This window comes from Macadamia integrifolia, unplaced genomic scaffold (assembly GCF_013358625.1).
Source record: "Macadamia integrifolia cultivar HAES 741 unplaced genomic scaffold, SCU_Mint_v3 scaffold1285, whole genome shotgun sequence".
In the NCBI taxonomy this organism is placed as follows: Eukaryota; Viridiplantae; Streptophyta; class Magnoliopsida; order Proteales; family Proteaceae; genus Macadamia; species Macadamia integrifolia.
The window spans coordinates 136,728-164,356 of NW_024868144.1; positions in this window are offsets into that span (position 1 = coordinate 136,728).

Consider the following 27,629-nt stretch of genomic DNA (forward strand, 5'->3'; position numbering starts at 1 on the left):
CCAATCTGGACTATCTAGGACCGATGGTTACAAGAGAGAAATTAGCTGCTTTTCCAATCTTGCAACAAGTAAAACATTTGATTCTTGGATTTTCCTTAGCTGGGCTTCACATGTGCCAGTTTGGGGAATGTGGTCTATGAGATCGGGTCACTTGGAGCCGATACAAAGAGAAAGGACCCCTTGGGGCGGGGTAAATGCAATTGGGCCATCTGAGGCCGGGTCAGTGAAGTTATTTCTTTTCTTAATTTTCCCTTAATTTCTTGATTTTTGATTCTTTGATTTAGAACCCTGCTTTTACTATTGATCTTGCTTTTTGATTTTTACCCTTAATTTGGAATGTTGCCTTTATCATTGATTTTTCTTTTACCATTGATCTTGCTTTTTGCTTTTAACCTTGAATTTTGACCATGAGAAATAAAATTTTGACCTTTACTCTTTTTCATGTGATACAATTTCCACCTACCACATGAATTTGAATTTTACCTTCCTTTGATTTTCACTTTCCATTTCTCATGTGAATAATTTTTACCTACCACATGAATTTGACTTTTACCTTCCTTTTGATTTTCACTTTCCATTCTCATGCGAATAATTTGCAACTACCACCAAAATAACTTTGAATTTGGTATTTGGTAGTAAGAAACTTTGATTAGCACCTTGGGACTGGAATCTCAAAATTTTCTTTTGGGAAAACGAATTTTTTTCCTATAAAATGGTCCCCTCTCATTTGTTCATTCCTCATTCTAACTTTTTTGAGTGAAGAATGATTTGTGAGTGAGTGGGTTCAGGTTTCTGGAACCTTTAGGTTTTCGATGAAGTTCTTTATTTTGTTCTTGAAGTTCATCATCTTGTTCTTGAAGGCGTCATTTGGAGAATTTGACATTCTTGTGGGATTTTGTGCAAATTGAGAAACTTTTTGGGGCTTCTTATGATTTTGGAAAATATATGATTTTGGAAAATATGGCTGGAAGAAGAAAGAGAAAAATTGTGGAGAAATCCAGCTGGAGAGTTGCAGTAGTTCTTCCCACAGGGATAAGGGCCTGGCCGATTGGTACTCTGGGCAGACTCTTTACAACAGTCGAAACCACATCTACAACTCTGTATGGGGTTCTTAGGTAATTCTTTACTTTTTATTCATTATTTTGATCATCTTTCACTCTTGTTCTGTCTTTTGTCCTTTTTTTTTTAATTATCTTTTATGTTGTTTTTTGTATTATTTATTTATTTTTATTTCCATTAGCATGAGGGGAGGGAACTACCTATCTTGGTCCTGTATGGCCATCCGATCATGGTTCGGTCATCGTATAGGGTACTTCCTCGTAGAGTGAGGGAGATAGTTGATGCATCATACCTGTGCCGATTAACCCTTATAGAGACCCAAAAGTTCAATTCAGCACTAGTGGGGACCCTGATGGAGCGGTGGTGGCCGAGTACTCATTTTTTTCATCTTCCTGTTGGCGAGATCACCATCACAGCTCTGTGCTTTCATGCCTTGACTGGCATCCCATTTGGGGGTAGACCTATGACCCTACCCGGGATATTGACTGTTAGGGAATTTACAGACTTGACAGGAATTATCATTGTGGCTGACCAGACACATATCCATCTAGGGGAGATCAGTGCCCGATGGTGGAAAACCAGTCTGTGGGTGAACCTAGACAACATGGCATAGGTGGCCTATTCTGTTTTGCTGTTTGTTGTGGGTCAGTGCCTTTTCAGCGACCTCCAAGGGGGAGTAGACATTCGCATGGTGTTCTTCCTCCTCCTAAATCTTAGGGAGGTAGATTCTTGGGACTGGGGTGAGGCCACCTATGCATATCTCCTGCAGACCCTAGACCTGTTGTCTTATGGAGACCGAGGTCTCAAGGGAGCGGGCTTCATCCTCCAGGTAATTTTCCTTCTTGTACCTATTTCCTTTCATTCATTTGGATTGCACTTTCTTATTTTAATCTCTTGAAACAACCTAGGTGCTTTGAGCACTTGAGGATTATAGCTCCCAGACTAAGGGATCCTTAGGCATTATTCTTCCCTATAACCATGAGGTAGGGAGACATTCAGGTGATCAGGGCTCGATGCCATCCTTTGGGGACCACCGCTTATTCTCTTTTGAACGATCTCACTGAGATATGCCATGTTTGACACTAAAATTCCTTTTATCTTGTGTTGTACTTACTTTTCCTTGGATTTGTAGGTCACTTGGAGACCATTCCAGTGCCTCGTTTCTAGATTCTGAAGGAGCCGCATTGGCTAGACACATATCTGAGAACTGAGTCCTTTTTAGGGCATATGGGGCCACGTCTAGTATCTAGGAGAAAGAGCAGTTCCCAAGCGATCAGATGTTGAGTCACGCTTCCCTCGTGGTCTTTATCCACCCACTATGCACTGCCCAGAGATCATTCCTGCAGACGAGATAGAGTTTGGCTAACGGAGTATGGGATGACTCATTCTTTGACCAAGATAGGGATTATAGAGCCTTCTTAGAGGAGGAGATAGTATACACCCCTCTTGTCCTGATAACCCAATGGTATGTTGCCATTTCTTGAGTATTTCCTTCAAATTCTTTCTTATTTTAGTTTTAACTAATGGTCTTTCAGGGGAGAGCGCGACATGTAGATCCTTCTACTATTCGGTCACACATCAGTGCTGTTGATCCTTCACAAGTGGGACCCTCTACCAGTGCAGGTTGGTCTCTTAGAGTTGCTAGCATCCCCTTCCATGGCTTCCCTACTAGGAACTATCCCAACGTAGCCAACCCCAGTCTCCCTCATCTTCTGGAGAGGAAGACAGATGTAGATGCTTCCCTTGGGCTGCCCATTCCTTATGACTATGTGAGTATCTGATCATTCTATAATTGACTCTTGACTTCCTTTGGCTGATATGCTCTTTCTCAGGTGTCTCCGGAGGTCTATTCTGAGATTAGAAGGATACATTATGGCTTGTGCAAGGCAATGGTTGCCAAGGTATTTCATACTTTTGCCTTTTTCTTTTTTCCCTTCTTCCTTTGTTATTTTCCTTCTTGATCCATTGTTATATTCCTTAGGATGGGAGGATTGCCATCTTGGAGAGCCAAGTTAGTTCCTATGAGCAGGAAATTGCACAGCAGATGCACTGATTCAGGACATGACACAGACGCTAGAGTAGACTGGACTAGCATCTGCGGGTTCCCCAGTGCTCCATGGGGATGATTCAGAGTATGGTTCTGATGATGACTTTTGACCCATAGGGATTTGTTCCTGTATTTCCTATAAACACAAACACATGTATATTTTCCTTTTTCTTTTTCCCTCCCCCTTGTTTGTTTGTCATTTTATTTTAGCATCTTATGAATGAAAACTTACATTTGGTACAAAGAAAATTTTTTCTTTTTGTTTTTTGCTTTTTGATTGTTTGTTTGTTTTTTTTTTTTTTTTTTTTTGACTGATCAAGGGTAGGGAATAAATTGGCCTTGATAAATTGGTGCCGGGTGAAAATTTTCTTTTAGGGGATGGAATGCTAGATAAGAGTTTGATGGAGCACAGGTGAATAACAAATACCTAATGGCCTTACATGCCAAATGGCGATTCTTGGGGGACACAAACTATGATGATCTTTTAAGATACTTTGGACATTAATCGAAGAAACAATTTATTGCCTTTAGATGGTTGAGACAACACTTGCACATGTCAAGTTGTCTACGTTTCTCTTGAAAGGAATCAGGTCTAACATAGTTTAGGCTATTCACCCTTTCAGACAAGTATTTCTTTAGTTGATCCATGTTAACCAATCTAGGTATTTTTTCACCATTATGGTTTATGAGTTTCATAGTTTTGCCTAGTAGAATTTCTTTGACAGTGAAGGGGCCACTCCAATCAGGCCTGAATTTTCTCTTGGGTCATGAGCTGGGGCTCTTTGTTCTCAAAGAACAAGTTCGCCTTCCTCTATGTGGCGGGGCTTCACAGTTTTATTAAAGGCCCTAGCCATTCTTAGTTGATACTTTTTCAGATTATCCATGGCTTTAATGCACCTTTCGTTGAGAAAATTAAGCTCGTCATGTCTGGCTTTCACCCACTCTCTTTCAGGTAGCTGACTATTAAGAAGCACCCTTAGCGATGGTACCAAGATTTCCATGGGTAGAATCGCCTCAACCCCATATACTAAAGAGAAAGGGGTGGCCCCTGTCGAGGATTGTACAGAAGTCCGGTATGCCTATAAGGCAAAGGGTAACTTATCAGCCCAATCCTTATATGTTTCTGCCATTTTTTGTAGAATGAATTTGATATTTTTATTGGCTGCTTTTACTACCCCATTGGTCTGTGGCCTATAAGTGGTAGAGCGATGCCTTCTGATACTGAACTTTGTGCAGATTTTATCAGTCTTGCCCTAGAAATGGGATCCCAGATCTGATATTAATTTTTGAGGCACTCTATATAGGCTAATGATGTTTTCTTGAATGAATTTAGCCACCATAGCAAACGTGAGGACCACATAGGACTGAGCTTCTACCCACTTAATGAAATAATCATTGGCTACTAAGATGAACTTGTGACCATTAGATGCCTTAGGGTTGATCTTTCCAATGATGTTAATGCCCCAAGTGGAGAAGGGCCAAGGTGGACTGAGCAAATGTAACTCTATTGGCGGGATATGTATGATGTTAGCGAATATTTGACACTTATGGCATTTCTTGACAAAGTCCACGCAATCTGCTTCCATTGTGTTCCAGTAATATCCTAGCCTGAGGATCTTCTTAGATAACATCTTGGCATTCATGTGGGGTCCACAAAGACCTTGATGAATTTCCTCCATGATGGTTGTAGCTTGTTCCTCATCCACACACAACAACTGTATTCCGTCATAGGATCTCTTGGATAACAAATCCTCTTGAAAAATAAACTGGGTGGCATATCTTCTCAGAAACTTCTTTTCTCTATCAGTTGCTTCTTCTGGGTACTTTCTTTCCCTGATGAAATCCACTATGTGAGCGAACTAAGACCATCCATCCGTAATGAGAGAGTTCACTGAATTCTGATAAATGGGCCTACTTTGTTGTTCCACCAAGAATGGTCGGACCCTAGCCATAGGGTTGCATTCTACCATGGAAGCCAAGGTTGCAAGGGCATTAACAAACCTGTTGCTGTCCCTCTAGAAGTATTCAAACAAGATCTTCTCAAAGTGTCCAATCACCTCATCCAGATGTTCTTGATATGGTTTTAACTTTTCATCTCTAGTCTTCCATTTTCCCTGTGTCTGGTAGATGATATGGATGAATCATTATAAACCTTAATCCTTTTCACTCCAATAGTCAAAGCAGTTTCGAGCCCCAAGGCACGAGCTTCATATTCAGCAATATTGTTGGTACAGGGAAAATTGAGGTGAAATGGTGAAGGTAAATAAAGGCCGTCAGGAGTGACAAGCAATATTTCCACACCACATCCCTTCTGATTAGTTGCTTCGTCATAGAATAATTGTCATTTAGTAATTGTACCTTCTTCCTCTATTGCAGTGATTACTTCATCAGGAAAGACATCATCCAAGGATCTTCCTTCTTCTATGGGGTGGCAGCCAAATGACTAGCTATGGCTCGCCCCTTGATAGATTTCTGAGTAACATAGGAGATGTCAAACTCTGATAGTAAAAGCAACCAATGGTCCATTCTTCCGATTAGGGATGGCTTCTCAAAGAGGTATTTGATGGGATCCATCCTTGAAATCAAGTGCACTGGATAGGAAACCATGTAGTGTCGCAGCCTTTTCGTCGCTCAAATCAACGCAGTACAAGTTCTTTCCAATGATGTATACCATGTCTCATATTCTATGAACTTCTTGCTAAGGTAGTATATGGCATACTCTGCCCCTTCTTTCGTCTCCTTCTGTGTTAGCAAAGAGCCCATGGAATTTTCTCGCATAGATAAGGACAAGAGAAATGGTTCTCCTTCCACCGGTGGTGTCAATACTGGTGGGTTCATGAGGTATCCCTTGATTTTGTCAAAAGCTTGTTGGCATTGGTCATTCCATTTCGTGGGCTGATCCTTCTTCAGCAGCTTAAAAATTGGTTCACAGATTGCAGTCAACTGAGCTATAAATCTGCTAATATACTAGATGTGACCCAGAAATCCTTGTATTTGCTTCTCAGTCTAAGGTGTGGGCACTTCTTGAATTTCCTTGATCTTGATAGGGTTGACTTCAATACCTCTCTCACTCACCAAGAATCCTAACAATTTTCTCGCTGTTACCCCAAATACACACTTTTGAGGGTTCAACTTCAGCTAATACTTCTTGATTCTTTCAGCTAATACTTCAGCTAATTTTCTCGCTGTTACCCCTGTCGATCTTTTGACTTTACTATCATGTCATCTATATAGACCTCTGTAGCTGCTCTCTAATAAGTTTCCCAGATGTTCTTTAGTCCAAAAGGCATCACTTTGTAATAATAGGTTCCCCATGGAGTGGTGAAGGCTATCTTCTCATGATCTTTTGGGTGCATGTTTATTTGGTTGTATCCCGAGAATCCATCTATAAATGATAACAAAGCATGCCCTACAGTATTATCCACTAATACATCAATGTGAGGTAATGGGAAGTCATCTTTAGGGCCCACTTTGTTAAGATCTCGAATCCACGCACATTCGTACCTTGCCATCTTTCTTTGGTACTGGTACAATGTTGGCCAACCATTGGGGATACTTCACCACTAGTAGAAACCCTGCATTCCACTGCTTCACAACTTCTTCTTTGATCTTCTCACTCCATTCTGGCCACATTATTCGGAGCCTCTACTTTACCAGTTTTGCCCCAAGGTAGGTCGGCAATCGATGCTGTATGATGTTGGGGTCGAAACTAGGCATATCCTCATAAGACCAAGCAAAGACCTCGGTAAATTCCTTCAGAAGACTAATCATCTGTTATGCTTCTTCATCATCAAGGGTAGCGCCAATTTTCACCTCTCGAAGGCATTGGTCGGTTCCTAGATTAATAACTCGAGTATCCTCATGGATGGGTTGGGGTTTCTTTGATTTCCATTGTTTCATTGATTCTTGATATTTATTAAGATCATCATCAAAAAAAGGAGGCAAGTCATACTCGGAATTATAAATTTTATTCATGAAAGAAGGAGTAACAGACTCGACATACAAGGACTCTGGACTCTCCTTGAGAGGGGAGGCTGACATGAAATAAAAAACAACAGACTCAACTACACACTTGATAACTGGCTTGATCCTTTTTCCAGGGGTATTCAGGTTAGTTGACTCAATAGCATGAGCAAACTTGAATTTTTCTCCAATGCTTGTCCAGTTCAGGAGCAGTTTAGTGGCTTGATGAATAAGGAGGTGTGGCAAAGGGCCTTCTTCTCCTTCTGAGAAAGTTGTTACTACTTCTTTAGTTGCGCAATGGTTCTTCTGGATAGCTGCCTACTTCTTCACAAATACCAGCTGGTCAATCTCATGCTCTCGAAAGCCAAACTTTCTGAGGGGTGAAGATTGGTGGAGACTACTTAATCCTTTTTCCATAAAGTCCATCTTTTTGAGACTATTGAGGGATGCCATTTCAGTGCCTCAGTCACATCTTTGACCACCTTCACGAGCCTTCCCATTGCAGTTGATTCGGGCACAGTACATACAAACCATCATCCTCTATGCTCTTCTTTGCTTTGCAAATGCACTTCTTCCTCTAAAATGACAAGGCTTAAGCTCATGTAGCTTTCGAGCTCTTGGCTCTTGTAGGAGGGAGCAAATGTAGCCTTCAAATCAATGGGAAGCTGCAGATTCCAGGTGCTTCCTTCGGTTGGATCAATGTTAAAGGGTCACCAAAGGAAGACCTTGTCACACCCTGCCTTGCCCTTTATATGGCATAGGTGCTCCAGCACTGAATACCTCACCTAGTCAGCCCGTTTAACCAGGATTGTACTCCAGAAGAGTCCACAACACCACAACCATATATGCTAAAATCATAATCAGAGTTCGCAAATGGATCATATAAAATCAAATATAGATAATATCCACCAAGTGCTTCTATGCGATACTTGATACCATATATACAATGAATCACAACAATATATACAGTAATTCATATATATATACATTAATCCCATTCTAAAACAAATATTTACACAAAATCTCTTCCAACAAATGTGTTTTTCCCTCCAACCTATATCAACAAAAACTGATTTTTTACCACTATCCACATATATACACAAAAGGATAATCAAATACATTAATCGTCAATATTGCTATCCACCGTATACACAATCATCACATTCACAGTCATGCCCCTGGCTGAAATCATCAAAATCCGGAATACTAGCCAACTGATCCATAACCACGTCATCATGCTCTGAATTATCAACATGTAGCTGACTGCTCTCCTCATCTATGGAACAAAGAAATGGGGGGGTGCACACATAGTGATGCTCAGTGAGGGGTGGGATAGAAACAAACACATGCATCCATATGCAACGCATGCTCCACATAATAGAATGATGCTCATGAATCCATTTATTTAACTATTGAGATTTCCTAGTCCATTACTAAGTCTCATCTCCTATGTGTATAAGTGCTACCGATGTAGGTGGCATTCCCTACCCTATATGTTGGGTCTCAGGAATACAAGCTATATTGTAGGCACGAGCCAGCCAATCCCGGTCAGAGCCTCGATCCCCCGGCTAACCCTTAAAAGGTAACCCCATATTAATAACCACAGGCATACAGTACGACGTATCCTGTCTCACACACACATCACATCTATCACATCCACCACTAGTACAGTGCGTCGTACCACTAACAGTGCACTACTGATCAGGCAGTCACTATTATTGGGATTAGTCCATACCTAACCCCCTATGGATAAGGGCTGTAGCACTTGGGGTTATGATACCTAGCCCAAAATTCTATATGGTGCACAACAAATCATTCGAACCATATATGCATGCATGGGCACTTGAAAGTGACCCATCTCACTTACCTTTCCTTCCACATTTCCACCACCATCATATCCATCATACCACAAATATGGAAGTAGATGCAAATGATGAAAATGAATGCAAATGCACAAATACAAAAAGTAATGCAATGCAAATGTATAAATACAACAAGTAATGCATGCTCAACATTAATAAACACACCAAAAGAATGAGGGTTGAGAAGGGCACCCACTCATAGTGAATATCAGGGCCCACAATCTTTCTTGGTGCCGAGGAATCTCTCTCATGGCTATCTGGGATTCCTAAAAATCAACAATTATACACATATATTAAAATCAGGTAAATTTTTATCTACCCCTAATAGTGCTACCTAATATCCCCCTAATAAGATCATCTACAACCTCCCTTATATGCTCCACAATTCCTCTTCAAGTACAATTTAACAGATTTCATTTTAAATCCTTAGGGTCTTACATGGGATTCAGTAGGAATTTCAGATTTCTCCCAATTTGTCCCAATTTCTCATATGAATTTATGAACCTAGAGTGGATATCTGTATTTTAATTTCAAAATTGATGATAATCACTCAATTTCATAAGCATGCATGGAATTCATACTCAATATCTCTTGCATTTGTCTCTATACCCTCAAATTAGTGAAATTGAGATAGGATTTCTTTCTAATTTCAAATTAATTCTCTGTTCTAGAGCTTCAAGTAAGGAACCTAGTCTCCCAGTTCCAAATCGGCCTTCAATAATGAAGATCCCATCTTAGATTTCATTTCATATATATATTATTCCATCTACAATAGTAAAATAAAACAAATTTTCATGATAAACACTCAATTTGAGGTTGCATGTTTGAAATCCATCAGTAATCTTACCATGCATGTGATCTACCATCAATTCCCACCTTGTAGGTGAATCTTGGACCTCAAACAGTGAATAAAAAAGAATTTTCACCTTGCATATGGAGAATTAGGCTTCAATTAACTTGCATGTAAATTTTAGACCTTAGAGCAGTAAAATTGAATGGATTTTCTCTTCATCCACGTGGGATTTTTTATAATTGAGGAGAGTCAGTGAGAATCCTCACTCTCTGTGGGAATCAGTCATGGTGTACACATAAATTGACTAAATTATTACATTCCTTTCCAATTTAATCCACCAATTTTAGAGAAATTAAAATTTATATAGTTGAGTTGTTACTGAAATTTCTAGATTTCCTCTCTTTTCACAAATTCCAGTCCAAATCAGTTTAAACCCCCTTTTATTTCAAAAATCCCTCCTTTTAGAAGTTAATCTAGGTAAGATTTCTTACCTTTTTGCCGAATCCTCTAGCAATCTCCCAAGTAAATCAATCTCTACCGTAATTTCTCTCTCTTCCCTTCTCTTCTTCTCCTCTCTTCTTCTTCTTCTTTGTTCTCCTTTCTTCCTCTTACTAAAGGGTGGATAGAATGTGAGGAATAAAGGTTAGAGAGGAGGTGATGGCCTTTATATAGCCCCTCCTTTTATAATATTAAAATATACATTTTATATCTATTTTTTTCATACTTTTTATCGAACCGACAGGTGCCGCTTCAAACCGACCGTTGCCGCTTCAAACCGGCAGTTGCTGCTTCAAACCGGCAGTTGCCGCTTCAAACCGACAGTTGCTGCTTATTCTTTGTCAGTTAAGTCTTGTTCATTCGGAATTGATCGGCCAGCCAGTTGAATTTTCAGATAAATCTGACAGTTGGTGGTTGCATCCAATAGTTTCTGACTGCATCCGACAGTTGCCAGCTACACTCTACCATCAAAAGACCTGTCAAATTCTGCAAAACAAAACTTAACCGGTAGTTTCCGGTTGACCTTTGCTTTTTGGCCTGTTCAGACAGTCTATACAAAAATGATCATATCTTTCTCTTTCGAAGTCGGATTGAGATGATTCAAGTTGCGTTGGATTCACATCTCAATGCTCTATCATTTTGTAGAAGATTCATCTTCAGATATTGTTATATAAAATGACTATAATTCCCATAACATAAACCTTACTAGAATTACAACAATTATACTGACATGTTGTAAACATGTATCCAAACTTGTTCGGGTCCTATTATTTAGTCCTTTTGGCATCACCTAGGGTCATTCTATTATCCAACCTTATTAAGGTTATTAATTTACCTTTTAGCCCTCTTTTCTTGCTGATCCCTCCAACACCGTTGGCAGTAGGCACAAGTACATGTTGGGTCATTCTTCCCTTCCTGGCATTCCACTGCTGCCAACCAAGAAAGTGTTGGTCTCTCCAATTTGTTTTTCCTATTCATAGCCAATATAAAGAGGTGAGATTTGGGGTGTTACAGACCCAATCTCAATCAATACAATTTCTACTATCCCAGTGATGCAACTGTCTTGATCACTTTCATTGACTAACATTTTTTGTTGTTCCACTTCATGAGTCACCTAGTTGAACTCATCTTGGAAAAACGCTTCAAATCCTGGATGCATCTTTACAGCGGTTTCATCAAAACATGGTTCTACATTTCTACAGAAAGGAAAATCCTCTCCTTCTTTGAAAAAATACCTATTGAGAGTAGGGTAGTAAGAGATGAAGATCTTCTGAGTCATCCTCAGCACTTCTACCATTTGACAGTTTGAAGAGTGTACCCGAGACCATTCTTTCCTTTGTTTACCACCCAACTACGCTGCCATGGAACTCCTTGATGATATTTTCCTAACCCCATTCTAGCAAAATATTGGTTATTCTTCATCATTTAATTCACTGGTGGACTCCAAATGGCTTCATAGCTAGCTTGGATTTCCTCCTTTGGAACTTCTTTGGCAGTGGCAGCACAAGTTGTGTCAAATTCAAAACCACTTAGTTGGACTTTCTATTTTGTTCTTCCCCCTTTTCAATATTGGCCAAGGTGTTAACCACCTCAAGATCTCTGGCTACTGTGATCACCTTTCCTTCTAGAATGAACTTCAGTTTTTGATGAAGACTAGAGGACACTGCCTTCGAAAGATGCAACCAAGGCCTTCCCAAGAGCATGTTAAAAGCCGTCGGTATATCAATGACTTGGAAATTAATATCAAACTTCACCAGACCAATTATTACAGCAAGGATGAGGATGCCAAGGAACTTCCTCTTGGTATTATCATATGCCCGTATGGTTTGGGTAGTCGGCCTCATTTCTTCCAAGTTGATGCCAATACTCTTTGCCGATCTCAATGGTAGCACATTCAAAGTGAACCCAATGTCAACAAGAACCTGGGGAACCACTTTATCAAGACATTCTATCGTGATGTGGAGAGCTCGATTGTGTTGGATCCCTTTGGGAAGTTTTGAATCTGAGAAGATCAATGATTGCACCGCATATGTTGCCCCTACTATATATGCGAGATGTGTCGGATTTATCTTGATCAGTACCTGGACATTTGTGAGAGACTTCAAAACTGCTTCACGGTGTGTGGGGGATGCCATCAACAATCCCCAAATTAAGATATTCGCTTGGGACTTCTTAAGTTGAACCAAGACTGGGTTCTCTGGCTCTTTCTCCATGTTGCTAGTTCTAGCCTCAATAGTCGTTGACTGTTCTATTACTAGAGCCTTGCCCTTGTAATCTTTTTCACTTCTAGTTTCCATCACGTTGACAGGTTTCTTCACAATAATCTTCATGGGATAACAGTCTTCATCATCACTATTTGTTATGGTGATTATCCCTACCATGGGATCATCCACTTCTTCTGATTCTCCCTTCCTACTTGGGGTGGGAAGTCGAGGTCCTTTGTAAATATCCATAGCCCTGGCTTGTAACTTTTTAACTACATTAGAAAGGTATTGAAATGCAACGTCTACTGCCTCTGTGAATGTGTCATCTAGCCCTATTTCCTCCAGATCATCTAATTGCTCACGATAGTAATGATCACTAATAGTTACTTCACCCAGCATGTTGTCAACTTCTTCCACTCTTTCTTGCATCCTCAATGTGTTTGAGTATATTTCGCACAACTTTTTTTCCATCTCTAATGTGGATTTTGGTTCATCCAGATAAACTTGCATCGGCTCTCTAGATCCTTCATCACTTTTTGAATCTGATGTAGAATCATCTCCTCCCATGCAGAGGGAAGGGTAAATACCACCTATTGGATTAGCTATTAGATCATCACCACCAATAGCATAGACTAAGAAACATGTTAGATGACCTGGTGAGTAATATTCTAACTCATTATCATTTTCATTGTACCAAGGCCCTTGGTAGTCATCCCAGTCTGGATACCCATCATCCTCTTGAGATTTAGAGTCATCTCCATCATTCTCATCCGCATTCTCATCTTCATTGTCATTGTCATTATCCTCTTCTTCACTAATTTCCACTTCACTTGCTCCTCCATCAGATTCTTCTAGACTATCAAATTCTCCTACATCCAAATGCTTATAGTATTCAGAGAGTATAGACCGAAAGATTTCCATAGGGTTGGTCTTGACATCATTGGCCTGAAGTTGGACCAGTCCTGATTCATCATCCTCTGTGTCACTCCCTATGTGGATTAGGGAGGTGTGCTCTTTGATCTATTCCCCTATGGCCAATGCGGTTACTGCTCTAAGAAGATCACTTGTAACCTCTTTAATTATGTCTGGATTGTCTTTTGAAGATATAGTAGATTGAATTAGAGAAGTGGGATTACTTTCTTGGTCTTCCCCTAATGCATTCACTGACCCTGTTGATGAAGTCATCTTTATAAGCATATCCTTCCAATCATACCCATCCGTCCATCCTTTTTTTGGGTTATATACCGAACCTTAAGAATGGGATTAGTATGAGGATGATAAGGGATATAAAGCGAGATGGTATGAAGATGATGTAATATGAGAGGTAAGGTATGAAGATTGGGGGTGATAGGATGAGGAGATTCCTTCTCCTTGATAGTGGGGGGAAGGTTGATGGTATGGTAAAGGCTGATAATATGGTGAAGGTGGGAGGTATGGCGGAGGTTGGTAATAAGGTACGGCGGATTCTTCTATTGATGAGGAAGGATGAACAACGGGACTCTGATCTTCTGATTCTCTTCTTTTGGGAGTCCTCATAACTCTGGTCCTTTGACTCATGAGTTTCTTGTAAGCGCGAGCATTCATATGATTCTTCCAAGCTCTGGGTACAATGAGTTGAGTGGGGTCACTCTCTGTGGCTTCTTCATCTAGATTGTTCACATGATCAGGGAGTGGATTGGTGTTGACATTAGGAGGTTGCTTCACCTAGACCTTAATGGTTTTGTTGTCTACCAAGTGCTAGATTGCATGCTGTAAACCCAATCATCTTTCAGTGTTGTGGCGCTTCTAAGTGTGGTAAGCACAATATTCATGATCCCTCTACCAAACTGGAGGAGGGTTGCAGATCACTCTTGGAGCCATTTTCCCGAGTAATCCTTGTTTCTTTAACTTCTCATACACTATCATCACGGGCATTCCCAAATCAAAAAACTACCTTCTTGGATGAGGGGCCTTCCGGGAGGGTGCATTTGCTTGTATTATGAATGGCTGTGAAGAAGTGGTTGGTAAACCTGACTGCTGAACTATACTCACCATATTAGTTTTTAGACTCTTTCCACATCTGACTCTGGTGTTCTTCCTTGCATCTTGGGAGGATCCTTGATACTAAGCTTCCCTTAGGATTCTGTTCTCCACACAAGTATCGGTGGCTCTCAAGGCATCAAAAGTTTGCAAATGTTGATAGTAAAGACATCATAATAAGGCTTTGACAAGTTCTCTATCAACATCTCCACTTGCTCTGCTTCTGAAGGCCATCTGCCATCTTGGCGGTCTTATCTCTAAACCACATCAAGAAGGTGGTGAATCCTTTTCTAGGCTGCTGCCTCAACGTCTCAAGCTCCCAACAATTCACATCCACCTCAGTATTGTATGAGTACTGCTTGGTGAAGGCTTTCACAACTATTGTCTAATTCTAAGTTTGGGATGCCTCCAACTATGTGAGCCACCTTAGTGCTGGCCCAGATAAGGTTAAAATGAAGGCTTACCCCATCTAGTTATCTACAAGCTAACATGACTTGGCGATGCTGAGGAAGACTTTGAGATGACCTTTGGGGTCTCCTGACCCATCAAAGTTGTCGGTCTACCACTTGAATTTCTCAGGCATCCTCACCCTAAAAAAGAAACTCATTTCATCTAAAACTACTATTTTTCTTTCCAAACTCTTCCCTGCTCGGAACATATTTTCCAACTTTTCTAATTGTTCCTTAACTTTCCTTTCTCTATCCATTTCTGGGGGTTCCATTCGGACGTGTGTTGTAAATTCCTCTTCCTCATCTTTAATCACTACCCTTGGAGGAGGGACCTGAAATAGACCCCTCGTTGACCATTTGGATGGGTAGGTGAAGATCCTCTTTGACCGGTTGGCCTGACTTGCTCTGGTTCTCCTGAGTCAACTCGGGAAGAGTTTCCACTATAACCTATGGCTCCATCTCCACTTCTCCTGTAGTCGGTGCCGGCTCATTCTTGAGATTAGCTCTGGGAGGCTTACAAAGTGCATACAATATCTGAGCTATCCCTCTTTTGACTTCAGCCATTTCTATTCGTAAGGTCTCCATAGGACGGACCCAGGTCTGTTCAGGTGATTCAGAGTCATGTGGATCCATACTAACTGGGTTGTAATCACTTGGTAGTAGATAATCTCAGAGAGGTGACGAAGGTGACACTAGACTTAGGCGAGTCAATCGATTACCCTGACGTGTCCAAAGGGACCAAGGAGAATACTTGAGGTGTGGAATTGTGCTTAAACCAAAAGTGGTTATTTTAGGATTATTGAATTCCCAACCCCTTATTCACACATTCACTAGATTAACAACCAATGATCCATCCAAAGTTAATCCGCTTAATGATAGGGGGTAGATAGGGTTTGATGCCCTTAGTTCACTTGATGTCATAAGCGGGAGATTCATACAAATGGCTTGTCGAGAATATTCCCATAAGACATTTCATGTAATAAAGTCACTTTCCTTGCTCTTTTTCCCACTGGGTGTCCTTCTTCTTGATTTTCCTCGGGACTTCTCGGGACTTTACGTGACTTTGATAGGATTGCCCCTAAGTCATGTATTTGGACATCTTTCTTAAGGAGGGACACCTTCTATCCGAAACGCACTTAGGAAAGAAATTCTTTATGACGGGAATATAATGTTGAAATATTCATTTTTAAGACCGCAAGCAAGTTTTATAATTAGCTTGTGCGCTCCTAGCTTCTTCATCTATTTTCTACATGATGCTGAGTGTGCAGTGGATGCAATAGGACCGACAAGGCTTCCTTGATAGGATCTATATATGCAAGGTACATGATCCTTTTGATATACCCGTATGTACGAGATCAAGGGGGTGACTTCCTTACCCATTACTCATGACTGCACATGAGGTTAAACAACTGGCAACAGGGTGGTGGAACCGAGAGTGATTATGTGCAAAAGTGTAATGCAGAAATATTCATTATTTGATCTTAGAATGTTATAAAGTGCACAAACCTCCCTATGGGTGCTGGCACAATTATGAATATCCTCGCCGTTTAACAATACCCCACACCCTTATATAGGAAGTGGGTATCATTTGCTCTCAGAGTACTCTCCATGATATGAGCTGACCTCCCTGAGGGTGCGGGTATGACAGGGAGTCCCTCTCTAAATGATTTCACTTTGAGCACGATGCATGATACGGTCAGCAAATACAATTACAAACATGGGTAAGCCAAACATGTTTCTAAATAAATGTGATGGAAAATGTTCTTGCATTTAAAGGTAGCATCTAGTATCGCAAGCTTAACATTTATCCCCAGTAGAGTCACCACTGTGAGGGTAAAGGCCTGAGATGATGAGACGTCTCTCTTCCCTTTTGGGGGTGGAAAGGACTTGCATCCCATCCTCTCTCCTCTCCTTCTCTTTCATATGAGGGAGGGGGTGTGTTGTGTGTGCTTACCTTGCAAGCCTTGCACTGTCGTATCACTGCACGGGATACGTGGAGGCCTATTTTGTAAGAGTGTTAAAATCGTTATTCAAGATAGGGGTTTGATGATGGTCCAATACGGGGATCGGGATCATACAAATAGGGGTTTGGGGTCACCACCTAGGGTTATGGGCCTAGGACCTTGAGGTAGGCCCAATTCCTGAGAAAAGGGACCAAAATTTGGTCTGATCCAAAGATTTATGGTAAGTGTCAGGTTATAGAATTGGGAAGGTGTTAGGCACCCAATCTACCTGGTTCGATCTGTTTTCCTACTAGATGCTTAAGAACAAACATTTTCCACAATTATTACTATTCCATAGACATGGATAAGTTATCACATATATATACATTGACTGAATTTGAACTACTATATACACTAAGACAAGATCTATATAAAGTCTACATGATGACAAGTTGGTTGAGAAACTGTAATTGAACTTAACCCCTATTTCCGGTCAAGAGGGGTGGGCCCCTGATTAGTATTGGCTAAGACTGTCTTTCGGATTCTCCTGGCTCAGGGGAAGATGGTCTTAACCTCCAACTTCCTTTCTTGAGAGATGTTGATTGTGATGGTATGCGGACAAAGTTTCAGCTAGGAATGGTTACTTTTGGATTTGGGTTCGGACAGAGCTTCGGCTAGGGAAAGCTATTTCTGGATTTGGATTCGAACAGAGCTTCGGGTAAGGAAGGCTATTTCTAGGCTTAGGATGAGCTGGCACTCTGGCAGAGTGTCTACTAGGGATAGGCTAGGGGAGGGCTAGGCTGAGGTGGCACTCTGACAGAGCTTCCGCTAGGGATAAGCTAAGGGGAGGGCTAGGCTAAGGTGGCACTTCGGTAGAGCTTCCGTTGGGAATAGCTATTTTTTGAAAGATTCCAGAGGTACTCAGATAGGGCTTGCTCTAGGAACTACTATTTTTGGAAAGAAATGGATTGACCTAAAAATGGATTGAAGATCCCCAAAGCCCCAAAGAACACTTTGAGGATCCAAATAGAGCTTTGGATCTTGACAAAGATCTTTTCATAGACCCGAAGAGCCTCAAGGGGGGAGGGATTTCTATTTCTGGTAAAGCTTAAGAACACTCAAAGGGGGGGGGCTAAGGACATAATATTTTGGCAAAAGCTAGATTGGGCTAAGAACTTATATTGAAGATCTTCAAAGTCCAAAAAACACTTCAAAGATCCGAACAAGATTTTGGATTGTGAAAATGATCGCTCCGAAGACCCAAAGAAAATCAAGAGGGGGAGGGGAGGAGGATAGAGGGTTTCACTACTATGGAGTGAGGTGGGGTTGTTTGGTGTGTAAAATCTAAAGGTTGGGGGGTATTTATAGGATTTCCAAACCAATAGGGAAGAGGGAAAATTTTTAACCAACAGATAAAAGAGGGTTCTTGGACTAAAATGGGTGAAGAGGGCTTTTGTCCAATGAGTAAAAGGGGGTTTTTGGGAGAGAGAATTCTTAGCCAAAAAGTGGGTTTTTGGTCTCAAGTTGGTGAAGAGGAAATCTCTTGACCTATCAGGCCAGTGGAAAACAAATCTCGGCCATTGATGGTGGTGCATAAGATTGGGCCGAAGTGCACGGGACATGGCCAGCATAAGAGGGCAGGCAATGTGTACAAAGTATGCTGGTAATGTCATGGGTGTGCGGCACATGGCACACATGCAGTGGCATGGGTGTGCGGGCAATGGCATGGGTATGTGGGGAGTGGTATGGGTTTGTGAAACCTGACACATGGGGCAGTACACACATGAGCACTTGCAGGGTAGTAAGCAAGGCTAGCTGGGTAACTATGCAGCAGTTGCACGGGCTGGGTAGTAGCAGGGTAGGTTCGGCATTATCTAACAATCGCACTAGCTGGGCAGCAGCAGGCACAGGTGTGGGCTATAGCCAGCAGGGCGCTGGTTGTAGCCTATGGGCACACGAGCTACAACTAGCGGGGGCACTGGCAATAGCCTACGAGCACGCGGGCTACAGCCAGTGGGGGCACTAGAAGTAACCTACAACTATGTGGGTTGTAGCAAGCATGGGTGCTGGCAGCCTACGGGCCACGGGCTTCAGCTAGCTGAGCCACGAGCAGGGTCATACTAGGGCACAGACCAGGTAATGCAGGGGCGTGGGATGGGTTATGCGGAGGCACGTGTGGAGGCTATGTGGGTTCTCCTACTAGCCAGCATGCATAGCATGTGTGTAGGTAGGGCTAGCTGGGTAGTAGGCATGGGCTGGCATGCGCTAGGTAGTAGCCAGTGTGCGCAGCGCGAGCACAATCATAGATGTTTTTGGCGACGATCATAGGAGATCTGAAGTTTGGATTTTGACGTGTCATATATTATCAAAATTGTATTTTCAAGCACTAACCAGCTGTATAGTTATCTTGACCTGATTCTTTTGTATATAGAAAGTCAAAATTGGACCCTCTTCTCTCCCGCGTAGGGGTTTCCATGGTTTCTGGTAGGGGAATGTTTTCGAGTTATTTCGGTAGGTAGGGGGTGAATTTTGGGGTATTTGGGTAGATAGGAGATTTTTCCAAGTTTCTAGAAGGCTTGCTAGTGTGCGCAGCATATGTACGAGAAAATATAATTTTTTGGGGATGATCGCGGGAGATTCGACTGTCCGATTTTGATGTGCCATGTATTGTTGGAATCATATTTCTGAGCACTATCAATCTTTATGGTCATATTGACCAGATTTTTTTGTATATTAAAAGTCAAAATTGGACCCTCTTCTCTCCCGCACGGGGTTTCCAAGGTTTTCAGGTAGGGGAATGTTTCTGGGTTTCTTAGTCCATTATCTCTATTGATAAAAAATCAGAAGTTGTAGCCAAGATCCAAATTTCAACATAGCTAGAGTAGGGTGACAAAATTGGGTCTCTACAATAACATATAAACTCGAAATTCCTCAAGAGTTAGATAGATCCCAACCAACCGAAACTGAAATACATGAAGATTAGCATCCCAATACTGAGGCATCTGTCGAAGCAGATTGTGATGTAGCTTAATGCACCCAATCCAGCTGATCATTGACATATTTATGGATTCTAGAAGTCCTAGTGCCCTCATGTTTATGTCAAAGGTCCATTTTCTCAACATCTCATCCAACGAGTCCATGACTTTTCCAGCAACCCTCACAAACAAAAGGGAAGATGATGATTTACCAAGTATCATTCATTAGCCATTGACATAACCAAACCCTCACCAATGTTGCATCAAACACACTCTTTTTTTTTTCTTAAATGATCAAGGCTGGGGAATAAACTGGCCTAGATAAATTGGTGCCCGGTGGTGACTTTTAGAGGATAGAATCCTGGATAAGAATTTGAAGGACCATAGGTGAATGACAGATACCTAATGGCCTTGCATGCCAAATAGTGATTCTTGGGGGACATAAACTATGATGATCTTTTAAGATACCTTGATTATTAATTTAGGAACTAATTTATTACTTTGAGATGATTAAGACAGCACTTGCATATGTCAAGTTGCCTATGTATCCCTTGAGAGGAATCAGGTCTGACGTAGCTCCTGCTATTCACCTTTTTAGACATAATATTTATTGAGTTGATCCATGTTGACCAGTCTGGGTATTTCCTTGCCGTTGTAGTCTATGAGTTTTACAGCTTTGCCTGATAGAATCTCTTTGACAATGAACGGGCCACTCTAGTTGGGCCTGAATTTTCCTCTTGGGTCATGATTTGGGGTTCTTTGCTCTTGAAGAATAAGTTCACCCTCCTCTATGTGACAAAGCATTACATTCTTATTAAAGGCCCTTGCCATTTTCAGTTGATATTTCCCTAGGTTATCCATGGCTTTCATACGTCTTTCATCGAGAAAGTTGAGCTTGTCATGTCTGGCCTTCAACCATTCTCCTTTAGGTAGATGACTATCCAAAAGCTCCTTCAGGTAGCTGACTATCCAAAAGCTCCTTCAGGTAGCTGATTATCCAAAAGCACTCTTAAGTATAGTACTAGGATTTCCACGGGCAGCACTGCTTCAACCCCATACACCAAAGAGAAAGGAGTTGCCCCTGTCAAGGATTGCACAAAGGTCTGATATGCCCATAAGGCAAGGGGTAACTTATTTGTCCAATCCTTATGTATTTTCATCATTTTCTGCAAAATGACTTTGATTTTTTTGTTGGCTGCTTCTACTGCCCCATTGGTCTGTGGCCTATAAGTGTTAGAGTGGTGCCTTTCAATACCAAGCTTTGTGTAGATTTTATCAGTTTTGCCCTAAAAATGGGATCCCTAATCTGACATCAACTCTTGAGGTACTCCATATCGAGAAATGATATTTTCTTGGATGAATTTTACCACCTTAGTAGAGGTGATGACTGCATATGACTGAGCTTCTACCCACTTGGTGAAATAATCAATGGCTACTGAAATGAATTCGTGACCAATGGATGCCTTTGGGTTGATCTTCCCAATGATGTCAATGCCCCAAGTAGAGAATGGACAAGGAGAACTAAGTGAGTGTAACTCCATTGGTGGGATATGTATGATATTGGCAAATATCTAACACTTGTGGCATTTCTTGACAATGTTTATGCAATTTGCTTCCATTGTGTTCCAATAATACCCTAGCCTGAGGATCTTTTTAGCTAGCATTTTGGCATTCATATGGGGTCCACAGAGGCCTTGATGAATTTCCTCCATGGTGGTCATAGCTTGTTCTTCATCCACACACAGCAATTGTATTCCATCATAGGACCTCTTGTACAACAAGTCTTCTTGAAGGATAAACTGGGTGGCATGTCTTCTCAGAAATTTTTTTTCTCTTTCAGTGGCTTCAACTGGGTATTTCCTTTCCCTGATAAAATCCACATTATGATCAAACCAAGACTAACCATCGATGGTGAGAGAGTTCACCGAATTCTGATAAATGGGCTTGGTTATTTGTTCCACTAAGAATGGTCGAACCCTAGCCATATGATTGCTTTCTACTATGGAAGCCAAGGTTGCAAGGGCATCGTCGAACTGGCTGTTATCCCTTTAGAAGTATTCAAATGAGATCTTCTCAAAGTGTCCAATCACCTCCTCCAAATGTTCTTGATATGGCTTTAGCTTCTCATCTCTGGTCTTTCACTTTTCCTTCGTCAGACAAATGACATTGGATGAATTGCTGTATACCTTAATCCTTTTCACCCTAATGGTTAGGGCTGTTTCTAGTCCCAAGGCATAAGCTTCATATTTAATAATGTTGTTGATATAGGAAAAATCAAGGTGAAATGATAAAGGCAAATAAAGACTGTCAGGAGTGACAAACAATATTCCCACACCACACCCCTTTTAATTAGCTGCTCCATTAAAGAATAACTGCCATTCATTAGCCATGTCTTCTTCTTCAATTGCTATGATTTCTTTATTGGGAAAGGCATCTTCTAGAGCTCTTCCATCTTCTGTGGGGTCGACAGTGAAATGGTCAGCTTTATAGCTTGCCCCTTGATAGATTTTTAAGTGACATAGGTGATGTAAAATTCTGATAGCAAAAGAAGCCAGCGAGCCATCCTTCCTGTTAGGGCTGGTTTCTCAAAGAGGTACTTGGTTTGATCCATCCTTGAGATCAAGTATACTGGATAAGCTACCATGTAGTGTCACAGCCTTTTCGTTGCCCAAATCAGTCCAGCACAAGTTTTTTCCAAAGATGTGTACCGCATCTCATATTCCAGGAACTTCTTGCTAAGGTAATATATGGCATGCTCTGCCCCCTTTTTTGTCTCTTTTTGCACGAGCACTGAGCCCATGGAATATTCTCCCACTGATAAGTATAAAAAAATTGGTTCTCCTTCCACTGGAGACATTAATACCGGCGGGTTCATAAGATACTCATTGATCTTATCAAAAGCTTGTTGGCATTGATCATTCCATTCTCTGGGCTAATCCTTCTTCAGTAACTTGAAGATTGGCTTGTAGATTGTAGTCAACTAAGCTATGAATATGCTGATATACTGGTTATGACCCAAGAATCCTCGTATTTGCTTCACAGTGTGAGGCATGGGCATTTCTTGAATTGCCTTGATCTTGATAGGGTCGACTTCAATGTCTCTTTCACGCACCAAGAACCCTAATAATTTTCCTGTTGTTGCCCCAAAGACACTTTTGACGGTTTAACCTTAGCTGATACTTCTTGATTCTTTCAATAATCGCCTTAATGCAAGAATGTGCCCCTGCCGATCCTTTGACTTCATTATCATGTCATTCACATGGACTTCCACATCCTTGTTCATCATATCGTGCAATATGGTTGTAGCTGCTCTTTAATAAGTTTTCCCGGCATTCTTTAGTCCAAAAGGCATCACCTTGTAACAATAAGTTCCCCATGGAGTGGTGAAGGCTATCTTCTCCTGATCTTTGGGGTACATGCTCACTTTGTTGTATCTCGAGAATCCATCTATGAATGATAACAAGGCATGACCTACCGTGTTGTCAACCAATACATCAATGTGAGGTAATGGGAAGTCATCTTTAGGGCTTACCTTGTTAAGATCCCAAAAGTCTACGCACATTCGTACCTTTCCATCCTTCTTTGGCACTGGTACAATGTTAGCCAACTATTAGGGATATTTTTCCACTTGTAAGAACCCTGCATTCCATTGCTTTAGTACTTCTTCCCTAATCTTCTCACTCCATTCTGGATGCGTCCTTTTGAACTTCTGTTTGACCAACTTTGCCCTAGGGTAGGTTGGCAATCAATGTTGCACAGTGTTGGGGTTGATACCAGGCATATCCTCATAAGACCAAGCAAAGACTTCAATGAATTCCTTCAGAAGACTAATCATTTGTTCTACTTCTTTTTCTAGGGTGGTGTTATTTTTTACCTTGCAAAGGCATTGGTCGGTTCCTAAATTAATAACCCGGGTATCCTCACAGATGGGTTGGGCTTTCTTTGATTTGCATTGTTTTATTAACTCTTGATATTTATTAAGGTCATCATCTAAAAAAAGGAGGAAAGTCATACTCGGAATTAGAAATTTCATTCATGAAAGAAGGAGTAACAGACTCGACATACATGAACTCTAGACTCTCCTCAAGAGAGGCGGAAGACACAAAATCATAAATAGAAGACTCAACAACTGACTCGACTATAGACTCGATGACTGGTTTAATGCTTTCATTAGTGGTATCCAGTTTGATTGACTCAATAGCACGAGTAAACTAGAAATTCTCCTCAATACTAGTCCAGTTCAGGAGCGATTCTTGACAGTTCGATGGATGAGGAGATGTGGCAACAAACCTCTTTCTTCTTCTAGGAAGGTTGCTGCTATTTCTTCAATGGTGCAATGGTTCTTCTGGATAGGTGCCTGTTTCTTCACAAATACCAGCTAATCAACCTTGTGCTCTTGGAAGCCAAACTTTCTGAGAGTTAAAGATTGGTGGAGACTTCTCAATCCTCTTTCTATAAAGTCCATCTTTTCCAGCCTATTGAGGGATGCCATCCTGGTGCCTTGGTCACATCTTTGACCACCTTCATAAACCTTCCCATTGCAGTTGATTCTGGCATAGTACATGCAAACCATCATTCCTTGTGCTCTTCTTTGCTTTGCATAAGTGCTTCTTCCTCTGAAAGGCCTGGGCTTGAGCTCATGTAACTCCTGAGCTCATGGCTTTTGTAGAAAGGAACAGATGTGACCTTTCAGATCTGTGGGAAGTTGTAGACTCCAGATGAGTCTTATCTTCTTTTCCCATTCCCTCTTCAAGAGTACTCGGGGACTTGGAAATTCTTTCGACCGGATCAGTGTTGTGGGGTTGTTATAGGAGATTTTCAATCAGTGCTACTTCCACTATTCCAATGATGCAACTATCTTGATCATTTTCTTTGGCTAGCATTTGTTGTTGTTCTACCTCATGAATTATCCAGTCGAACTCATCGTAAAAGAATACTTCAAACCCTAGTTGCATCTTTGCCGTAGTTTCATCAAACCATAGCTCAATATTTCCACAAAAGGGAAAATATTCTCCTTCCCTTACGAAGTATCCATTGAGAGTGGGGTAGTAAGAGGTGGAGATTTTCTCAGTCATCCTTAGTGCCTTTTGCCCTTTGCTACCATTCTTGCTCCTTGGTCTGGGGGTTTGAGGAATGTACCCAAGACCACTCTTTCCTTTGCTAACCACCAGAGTAGGTAATTTTGAAACACCCTGATGATACTTTCCCAATGCCATCCCTGGAAAGTATTACATGTTCCTTATCATTTGATTCACCAGAGGACTCCATATAGCTTCATAGTTAGCCAGAATCTTTTCATCTGGCATTTCCTTGGTGAGTACTGCACAAGTTTCCTCTATTTCAAAACCACTAAGTTGAACTTCTTGGTCTTGTTCTTCTCCATTTTCAATGTTGGCCAAGGTGTTCACCATTTCGGGATCTCTAGCTACCGTAATCACCTTTCCTTTATGAATGAATTTCATTTTCTGATGGAGACTAAAGGACACTACCTTTGCATGATGTAGCCAAGGCATTCCTCAGAGTAAGTTAAAAGATGTCGGTATATCAATGATCTGGAAATCAATATCAAAATTTACCGGACCAATTACTATAGTGATGGTGAGGATGCCAAGGATTTTTCTTTTAGTTTTGTCATATGCCCATATGGTTTGGGTTGACGGCGTCATCTCTTCCAGGTTGATGCCAATACTCTTTGCCAATCTCAAGGGTAGAACATTCAAAGCGGACCCATTGTCAATGAGAACTTGGGGAACCACCTTGTCCAGACATTCTACCGTGATGTGTGGAGCTTTATTATGTTGGGCTCCTTTGGGGAGTTCAGAGTCTGAGAACATCAATGACTGTACTGCATATGTTGCCCCTACTATGTGCGAGAGATGCACTGGATCTATCTCTATTAGCACTTGCACATTGGTGAGGGACTTCAAGACTGCTTCGCGGTGTGTGGGGGAGGCCATCAACAATCCCCAACTTGAGATATTAGCTTGGGACTGCTTGAGCTGCACCAAGATTGGATTCTCCAGTTCTTTCTTCAAGCCACTGGTTCTTGCCCCATTAGTTCTTGACTATTCTATGGTTAGGGCTTTGCCCTTGTAGTCTTTTCCACTCTGAGTTTCCATCACATTGACAGGTTTATTCACGATGATCTCCATAGGGTAACACTCTTCATCATCACTGTTTGTTATTTTGGCTTGGGGTAAGAGGTTGAAGTCCTCCACAAATATCCACAGCCCTGGCTTATACCTTCTTGACTGCATTGGAAAGCCGTGCAACTGTTGTATCTACCATTTTTGCAAGTGTGGAATGTCTCCCTATTTTTTCAAGGATTATCAATTGCTCAGTGTAGCATTGTTCACTGATGGCTACTTAACCTAACATCTGATCAATCTCATTAGCCTCGAGTTTGATGTCAACCAAACAATTATAAACATAAGCCATGTGTTCTGCTATAGGATTTGCTTCAACTTCAATAGTGATCTCATACCCTTCTATGCGGATTGTGAGTGCCGATTGAATAGCATCTATGGGATCAACCATCGAGTCATCCTTGCCGATAGCATATATGGAATATCCTCTGGGATACTTGGATGAATAATATCTAGACTCATCATCTTCATCATTGTGCCAAGGCCCCTGGTAGTCATCCCAATCTGGGTACTCATCATCACCTTGAGAATCAAAGTCGTCTCCATCATTCTCATCCTCACTTTCGTCCTCATTGTCATCGTCATCATCCTCTTCTTCGCCGATTTCCCCCTCACTTGGTTCTTCATCAGATTCCTCTTGACCATCAAATTCTTCGGCATCCAAACATTTGTAGTATTCAGAGCGTATGAATCAAAAAATTTCCATAGGGCTAGACTTGGTCTCATTGGCTTAAATACGGATTAGGTCAGACTCATCATCTTTTGTGTCACTCCCGATCATAGAGCATGGGATGACAAAAGTGCTTATCCAACTGATACATGTGAACAGCCCTATGGAAGGAGTCGCACTCCTCTTGACAAGCATCTTTAACGAACCCATGAATGTGCCCTATCAATTCTGGAGGAAGGGACAACCTTTGCAGAAGCTGGAACTTCTCTTACCATTCAACATGCCTCTCTTCTTAGTATTTCTTGGCATCCCTAATAAAATGGGTTTGATCATAGAACTTAGGATCCCAACTTTTCCAGTCACACATTGTTGCCAACACGTTGATGATTCCATGATCTGGGAGGGGATTGGTATTGACATTAGGAGATTACTTAATCTTGACTCTAATAGTCCCATTGTCTACCAAATCCTGGATTGCATGTTGGAGACCTATACATCTTCAATGTTGTGTCCTTTCTTAGTATGGTAGGCACAATACTCATGATCTCTATACCAAGCTAGGGGAGGGTTACTGATTATTCTTGGAGCCACTATTCCTAGCAATCCTTATTTCTTTAATTTTTCATACATTGCTATCACGGGCATTTCCAAATCAGATTATCTCCTTGGGTGAGAAGCCTTCTGAGCAAGGGCATCTACTTGTATCACGAATGGTTGTGAAGAGGTGACAGGTGAGACTAATTGTTGAACCATGCCTCCCATATTGTTTTCGGGACCCTTTTCACCTCCAACTCTGGTATTCTTTCTTGCATCTTGGGGGGATCCTTGATACTAAGATTCCCTTAGGATTTTGTTTTTCACACGTGTACCAGTGGCTATCAAGGCATCAAAAGTTTACAGATGTTGATAGTAAAGGACATCATAGTATGGCTTTGACAAGTTTTCGATCAAAATTTCTACTTGCTCTGCTTCTTAAGGCTACTCTGCCACCTTGGCGACCT